An 8739-nucleotide genomic window follows, 5' to 3' on the forward strand; every position below is an offset into this window, starting at 1 on the left:
CGTGTCGCGAGAAAACAGATGCGCGTTCTGGTGCGAATTGTACACAGTCATTCCTCCGTTCCAGATTGTCTGAGAGGAATTGCTTTTGTCCGGTTGAATCGCCAATTGTTTTGTACGTTAATAACATCCTAAAGCTTGATTCTGCACTTAGTTTGACCAGTTTAGTCGACATATATGTAATTTTGAAGTTTTGATGCGCAACTGTTCGGGACAAGAAGTCATTTTGGAAGCATTTCAGTTGGAACTTGTAGCATATGCTAATACAAAGACACACGACTTGAAACCAAACGATGTATTGGGTAAGTATGACTCCTTCCACTACATTCTGATCGAAGACCATCAAAGGTAAGGGAATATTTATGTTGTAATTTTGTGTTTCTGTTGACTCCAACATAGCGGAGAAATATTGCTTATGTCTGAGCACCGTCTCAGATTATTGAATAGTGAACGATTTCTGTAACCTTAAAAATAAATGTGACAAAGCGATTGCATTAAGAAGCAGTGTATAACGCCAGATAACGCCAGATATCTATAATTTCTCCAGACATTTTTTTGCATTTTCTGAACATGGCGTCAATGTAACTGAGATTTATGGATATAAATAGCATATTATTGAAAAAAACATAAATGTACTGTATAATATGTCCTATTACTGTCATCTGATGAAGATTTTCAAAAGATCAGTGAATTACTTTTCTTTTAATCCTGCGTTTGTGATTGCATCTTTTGTTCGACAAAATGGCTACATATCGTCTGTGTCTTTGTGGTGGTTTGACATACATACGTGCTATGTTTTCGCCGTAAAACATTTTAGAAATCTGACTCGCTGGGTAGATGAACAAGGTGTTTATCTTTCATTTGAGCTATTGGACTTGTTAATGTGTGTAGGTTAAATATTTCTAAGAATATTTTTGCATTCTGTGCCTCACTTTTTGAGTTGAGGGGGTGGGTGCCCTTGGGGAACGTGTTGCGTGAACACGTTAAACCATTTATTTCTTGAATCATACAATTTTAGGAGTCTAGTACACTTACAATAAAGCATTTTGCATGGGTTTAGGTAAGCTCATTAGACTACTCATTTGAACCTGTTAAGACTACCCTCCTACTTTGTGCAATTTCTGCCTGAAGACATACCCAAATCTAACAGCCTGTAGCTCAGGCACAGAACCAAGTATATGCATATTCTTGGTACCATTTGAAAGAAAACACTCTGAAGTTTGTGTAAATGTGAATTGAATGTAGGAGAAAAACACACAATAGATCTGGTTTAGATAAAACTATGGGAAAAAACATTAGTTTTTTCTATTTATTTTTGTATCATCATCTTTCAAATGAACAAGATAAAACAAAAATTCAGATACGACGATGGGGACAATTTTAGTGCAAAAATTAAGAGGGCAACAGTACCTGTGCAAAATTTTAAAATGATAACTTCCAAAATGAGTGTGCTACATAACATTTATTGTGACGTCACCCAGGTGTCCCACACAAGTTACCCAAATGTACCCAAGTGGCCAAATTGGTGAAGTACACATTGTGAAACCAATAACTATATACAAAATACCAAAATGGTATTCTAACACACCCCCCACCAAAAAAAGTAAAAAAATTGAAGAAAAAAAAAATTAAAAAAAATTTTTTGAATTTTTTTTTGATTTTTTTATTTTTGAAAAACTAAATATATACATACATTTACAAATAAACATGGGTAACTATTTACACACTTTTACACACCCTCAGTCCTCTATCAAATCTATTTACATAGCTCCAGCCTAAAACCCCAAACAGCATGCAATGCAGGTGTAGAAGCACGGTGGCTAAGAAAAACAACCTAGAAAGGCAAAAACCTAGGAAGAAACAAGGCAATGAGGGGTGGAGATCACAGTGTTTTTGTAGTGTGCAACAGGACAGCACCCCAGGAGAAAAAATGTACAGTTTAGGGTTCCATAGCAGCAGGCAGAACAGTTGAAACTGGAACAGCGGCAAGGCCAGGTGGACTGGGGACAGCAAGGAGTCATCATGTCAGGTAGTCCTGAAGCATTGTCCCAGGGGTTCAAGTCCACCGAGAGAAAGAAGGAGAGAAAGAGAGCAGACTTAAATTCACACAAGACACCAGGTAAGACAGGAAAAATACTATATAAATAAATAAATCTAACATAATGACCCTAGCTCAGCTAGAATGCAGACTGGTGTACTCAGCTAGACTGCAGACTGGTGTTCTCAGCTAGACCGCAGACTGGTGTTCTCAGCTAGACCGCAGACTGGTGTTCTCAGCTAGACCGCAGACTGGTGTTCTCAGCTAGACCGCAGACTGGTGTTCTCAGCTAGACCGCAGACCCACTTTGCCATATAACCCCACCAACATTGCCAAAACTCTAGACAATGTTCTGCTGCTGATGCCAGATGCCATAGCAGTCTCTCTCTGATGTAAAGCAGAGGGTCACTGAGCATGTGCTGCATGTGATGGGAGACTTCATCTTGCAAACACAGCAACGCCTCCATGCTGTGCCCTTTTGGCCCTTAGGCACATCCATGCCTGCACAAATATATTTGGGCAGATGAACACTTGTGGCAGGAGCAGAAGGGACAGGGCTTGCTGCAGTGGTGCTGTAGCCAGCAAGCTCCTTGATGAGCTGCTCTCTGAAGTCTTTCTGTGAGAGGTAGGGCTTTCCACAGCTCGTTGCCATTTCCTTGTGTAGGATGAATGCATTCACTACGGCGATGTCGATGAAATGATAGAAGAAGGTCTTGTACCATTTCATTGTCTTGTGGAGAACATTGTAGTAGCCGATTAGCGCGTCATCAACCTTTGGGTCACTGATGTGAAGCGCCTGTGAAATCATCAGAAACTTCTTTCAGGACATAACAGTCATGGGGAAAGGCAATTTGTACAGAGCTGATGTTTTCCAGTAGTCCTTCAGGCTTTTCAGCTTCACCAGCCCCATGTAGATGACCAGAGAAAGGTAGCAGAAAAACTCTGACATGGATATGGGCTTCCATGCTACCTTTTTGCCCGCTTGTTTCTTCTTCCCATTCTTATTAGTGTTGGACATGAGCGAACCTACAACAGATGTGGTAAAATACAGTTGGAAAAGCTGAAGGGGGGTGTAATTGGAGGTCGGGTTCACCTGAGGCCCTGGCTTCCTTATCGGCCTAAAAGTTGGTTGTGGTGGCTCCACATCATCTTCTAGGACGGTGTGCCAACGCCCTTCTGTCCCTCTGTTAGTGGGTGGCACACTTCCCCTCTTCCTCTTCACACCTCTAGATGACCCAGGAGGTGTGGAGCCAGAGACAGCAGGGGTACAGGATGAACCAGCTTCAGAGGGGGGGGTGGACACCTTGGCACTGGGGGCTCCCAGTCGGAGTCAGTGCCACTGTGAAAGATAATGTTCAGTTAGAATAGTTTCACATATGAGCCCTGTATCAACAGCTATAATAAACACACATATAGAGTACAGGGAGTAGCCCTGTATCAACAGCTATAATAAACATACATATAGAGTACAGGGAACATAAAGTGCTGTTCCATATCACTTTGGCAATTGACGTGGGCCTGCCTCAAAATAGGCTATTTGGGTAGACCATGCGTTCCCAAAGAAACAGGCCCTCACTCACAATGGCTAGCTAACGTGTACTTTAGCCATTGTATTACATCGCTATATATTCCTAATAAAATGTAAAAACAGCTATAATAAACATGTATAAAAAGTGCTGTTCCACATCAATTGCAAAAGTGAAATGGGCCTGCCTCAAAATAGGCTATTTGGGTAGACCATGCGTTCCCAAAGAAACAGGCCCTCACTCACAATGGCTAGCTAACGTGTACTTTAGCCATTTCATTACACTATATATTCCTAATAAAATGTAAAAACAGCTATAATAAACATGTATAAAAAGTGCTGTTCCACATCAATTGCAAAAGTGAAATGGGCCTGCCTCAAAATAGGCAATTAGGCTACCATGCGTTCTCAAAGAAATAGGCCCTCACTCACAATGGCTAGCTAACGTGTACTTTAGCCATTTTATTACATCGCTATATATTCCCAATAAAATGTAAAAACAGCTATAATAAACATGTATAAAAAGTGCTGTTCCACATCAATTGCAAAAGTGAAATGGGCCTGCCTCAAAATAGGCTATTTGGGTACCATGCCTTCCCAAAGAAACAGGCCCTCACTCACAATGGCTAGCTAACGTGTACTTTAGCCATTTTATTACATCTCTATATATTCCTAATAAAATGTAAAAACAGCTATAATAAACATGTATAAAAAGTGCTGTTCCACATCAATTGCAAAGGTGAAATGGGCCTGCCTCAAAATAGGCTATTAGGCTACCATGCGTTCTCAAAGAAATAGGCCCTCACTCACAATGGCTAGCTAACGTGTACTTTAGCCATTTTTGCAAATAAAATGTAAAAACAATCACTAATAATATTTTATATAAAAGTCAAACAACGGCATTTAGCATGAGAGCAACTTACCAGTCCAAAACGATGTCCTCTCCGTTCAAAAAAAAGTCCTCAGTTTCAGAATCGAAGCTATGGGAGCTGATGGAGTCTTCAATCTCTGCCAAATCTGTCTCACTATCCCGGTCAATCTCTTCCAAAATCATTTCTACATTCGTGTATCTAGTCTTAGAGGTAACTTTCTTTGACTTATTTGCCATTTTATTCGCGAAATAAACAGTTGAAGTAGCAAATTACTGAAAAACGTCTGTGCGTAATTAGAATCAGTCCTTCACGGTTCAATTGGCAATGGCGAAAGAACGATCTTTACGCCTGCATCCAGTGTATAGGTTTGTCTTACAACAATGAATCATGGGATATTTCCAGTTACATCTGCTCATTGGCTATCTACCCAGCTAGATTTCAAGAAGATCAGTGGTCATTGGGTTAAAATAGAGTCAATCAACGAGACAGTGGTCATATAATTGCTGCGCAATGGGCTCCTCGCGTGTTGTCTTCCAATCGGTATTACCATATCAATAGGTCCCGCAAAATGGCCCATCAGGGTTCATTGTCTTCCCTAACAAAGAGTTGATTGCAAGTAAACCAAACATGACTGGATAGAGAGGGAAAAGACGAGGAAAAGAGAGTCTCTTTACGTTGGACGTTACTTTGAAAATTGTATGACAGGAAATTCAACGCGATAAGTGGTCACAAAATGTTTCGTGTTAGGCTATAAAAAATGGATTTAACCGAACAAACGACCATTCATTGTGTAACAATGAGCCTTGGGATTGCAACCAGAGCAAGATTTTCAAAGGTAAGCGATTTATTTCAATACAATCTGTGACTTTGTTATGCAAGTGCTGGTTGAATAAGTAGTTTGATATGGGGGTCTATGCTCAGATAATCGCATCTTATTCTTTTGCAATAAATTATTTTTTAAATATGACAATGCAGGTGGATTAGCAAGATTCTAGGCTTTTGAAGCATGTGAGACACTTGTATTTTCATGAATGTTTAATATGACTATTTGTGGCGAACACCGTATGTTGTTGAATTCAATCCCGTATCCGGGATCGGTAGTTAAGAGAGGTTTTAAGTTTCCTGATTCCGTAACATAAGCTTGTGACACCAACTGAAAAGTTAGAATGGAGCCCTGTGTATGCTTTCACATACAATAAATATGGTCATGAATGTGAAATATAGGCTCTGTATACTTTTGAACTAGTCCCCAAATTGTAAATAGTCATGCTACTAAATGTAACAATTAGTTGCACGCTTTCAAAATATTTTAGAAAATGCCAGCTGTTAGAAGTGAAAGTAATCAAAAAGTAATCAGATTAAAATACTCATTGAGTAATACAAAGGATTATGTTACTGATTACTTAATTTTTTTGAGTAAGTGTAATCAGTAATGATTGTGGGTTGGCGCCCCCCCTTGGGTTGTGCCGTGGCTGAGCTCTTTGTGGGCTATACTCGGCCTTGTCTCAGGATGGTAAGTTGGTGGTTGAAGATATCCCTCTAGTGGTGTGGGGGCAGTGCTTTGGCAAAGTGGGTGGGGTTATATCGTGTCTGTTTGGCCCTGACCGAGGGTATCATCAGATGGGGCCACAGTGTCTCCTGACCCCTCCTGTCTCAGCCTCCAGTATTTATGCTGCAGTAGTTTGTGTCGGGGGGCTAGGGTCAGTCTGTTTTATCTGGAGTATTTCTCCGTTCTTATATGGTGTCCTGTGTGAACTTAAGTGTGTTTCGTTCTTTCTCTCTCTCGGAGGACCTGAGCCCTAGGACCATGCCTCAGGACTACCTGGCATGATGACTCCTTGCTGTCCCCAGTCCACCTGGCCGTGCTGCTGCTCCAGATTCAACTGTTCTGCATGCGGCTATGGAACCCTGACCTGTTCACCGGACATGCTACCTGTTCCAGACCTGCTGTTTTCAACTCTCAAGAGACCGCAGGAGCGGTAGAGATACTCTGAATGACTGGCTATGAAAAGCCAACTGACATTTACTCCTGAGGTGCTGACTTTTTGCACCCTCGACAACTACTGTGATTATTAATATTTGACCATGCTGGTCATTTATGAACATCTTGGCCATGTTCTGTTATAATTTCCACCCGGCACAGCCAGAAGAGGACTGGCCACCCTTCATAGCCTGGTTCCTCTCTAGGTTTTGGCCTTTCTAGGGTGTTTTTCCTAGCCATAGTGCTTCTACACCTGCATTGCTTGCTGTTTGTGGTTTTAGGCTGGGTTTCTGTACAGCACTTTGATATATCAACTGATGTAAGACAGGCTATATAAATACATTTGATTTAAATTTTGGGGGGATTTTGATTGTGGACTACAGGAAAAGTAGGAACGAGCACGCCCCGTTCTCATCGACGGGGCTGTAGTGGAACAGGTTGAGAGCTTCAAGCTCCTTGGTGTCCACATCACCAACAATCTATCATGGTCCAAAAACACGAAGACAGTCGTGAAGAGGGCACAAAAATCCTATTCCCCCTCAGGACTACAGGGTCCTCAGATCCTCTAAAGGTTCTACAGCTAAAACATCGAGATCATCCTGACTGGTTGCATCACTGCCTGGTATGGCAACTGCTCGGCCTCCGACCGCAAGGCACTACAGAGGGTAGTGCGTACGGCCCAGTACATCACTGGGGCCAAGCTTCTTGCCATCCAGGACCTCTATACCAGGCAGCCCTAAAAATTGTCAAAGTCTCCAGCCACCCAAGATATAGACTGTTCTCTCTAGGTCTTGGATGGCAAGGCTAGGCCCAAAAGGTTTCTTTACAGCTTCTACCTTGAGCCAAAGACTCCTGAACAGCTTATCAAAGCGCTACCCAAACCCCTTTTTTACATTGCAGCTACTCTCTGTTTATAATCTATACTTCAACTGTCACGACTTCCGCCGAAGTCGGCTCCTCACCTTGTTCATGCGGTGTTCGGCGGTCGATGTCACCAGCTTTCTAGCCATCGCCGCTCCATTTTTCATGTATCCATTTGTTTTGTCTTGTTCCCTGCACACCTGGTTTTCATTCCCCAATCAATTCATATGTATTTATTTCTCTGTTCCCGATCATGTCTTTGTGTAGGATTGTTAGTGTTAAGTGTATTTTGTTATTGTTACGGGCATTACTTTTTGTCTATGTTCTGTGTTTTGGGCACATTTATTGTTATTTTGTGCTGTGTTTTTGACCGGAATAAAAAGTGTGCTTGTTCACTACACTCTGCTTTCCTGCACCTGACTTCACCTCCGATACACACTCCTAACATTAACGCTACCTACATGTACATATTACCTCAATTACCTTGACTACCCACACATTAACTCTGTACCAGTACCCCCTGTATATAGCCTCGCTTGTTATTTTACTGCTGCTGTTTAATTATTTGTTACGTTTATTATATATATTTTTTCTTAACACTTATTATAATTTTTTTTATTGAAGCATAGTTGGTTAAGGGCTTGTAAGTAAGCATTTCACTATAAAGTCTACACCTGTTTTCGGCGCATGTGATAAATACAATTTGATTAATGCATTACATTTATTCAGGTAATCCACAAAACCCTGCATGTGGGTCATGTGTTCTCTCAGCCATCTCTCATCCACACAAGGTCAGTTTTAAAAGGGTTATCGTTCAGAAAATAATTTGCTTGTGAATAAGAGAATTTCAGCAATCCTTCCACAAAATTTACATTTACATTTACATTTAAGTCATTTAGCAGACGCTCTTATCCAGAGCGACTTACAAATTGGTGAATTCACCTTCTGACATCCAGTGGAACAGCCACTTTACAATAGTGCATCTAAATCATTAAGGGGGGTGAGAAGGATTACTTATCCTATCCTAGGTATTCCTTGAAGAGGTGGGGTTTCAGGTGTCTCCGGAAGGTGGTGATTGACTCCCGCTGTCCTGGCGTCGTGAGGGAGTTTGTTCCACCATTGGGGGGCCAGAGCAGCGAACAGTTTTGACTGGGCTGAGCGGGAACTGTACTTCTCAGTGGTAGGGAGGCGAGCAGGCCAGAGGTGGATGAACGCAGTGCCCTTGCTTGGGTGTAGGGCCTGATCAGAGCCTGGAGGTACTGCGGTGCCGTTCCCCTCACAGCTCCGTAGGCAAGCACCATGGTCTTGTAGCGGATGCGAGCTTCAACTGGAAGCCAGTGGAGAGAGCGGAGGAGCGGGGTGACGTGAGAGAACTTGGGAAGGTTGAACACCAGACGGGCTGCGGCGTTCTGGATGAGTTGTAGGGGGTTTAATGGCACAGGCAGGGAGCCCAGCCAACAGCGAG

The 8739-nt window shown here is 42.1% G+C and overlaps 1 long non-coding RNA gene across 1 annotated transcript; it reads right to left on the reverse strand.

Annotated features, from left to right (window-relative positions):
* Nucleotides 1-1266: 1266 nt before the first annotated feature.
* On the reverse strand, nucleotides 1267-4748 carry LOC135539069 (uncharacterized). The gene is made up of 2 exons (XR_010455546.1): nucleotides 4484-4748; nucleotides 1267-3374 (listed from the first exon to the last, which is right to left on the reverse strand). It is a non-coding gene; the product is annotated as an uncharacterized LOC135539069 (long non-coding RNA).
* Nucleotides 4749-8739: the final 3991 nt, after the last annotated feature.

The sequence above is a fragment of the Oncorhynchus masou genome, unplaced genomic scaffold (genome assembly GCF_036934945.1).
Source record: "Oncorhynchus masou masou isolate Uvic2021 unplaced genomic scaffold, UVic_Omas_1.1 unplaced_scaffold_2725, whole genome shotgun sequence".
Lineage (NCBI taxonomy): Eukaryota > Metazoa > Chordata > Actinopteri > Salmoniformes > Salmonidae > Oncorhynchus > Oncorhynchus masou.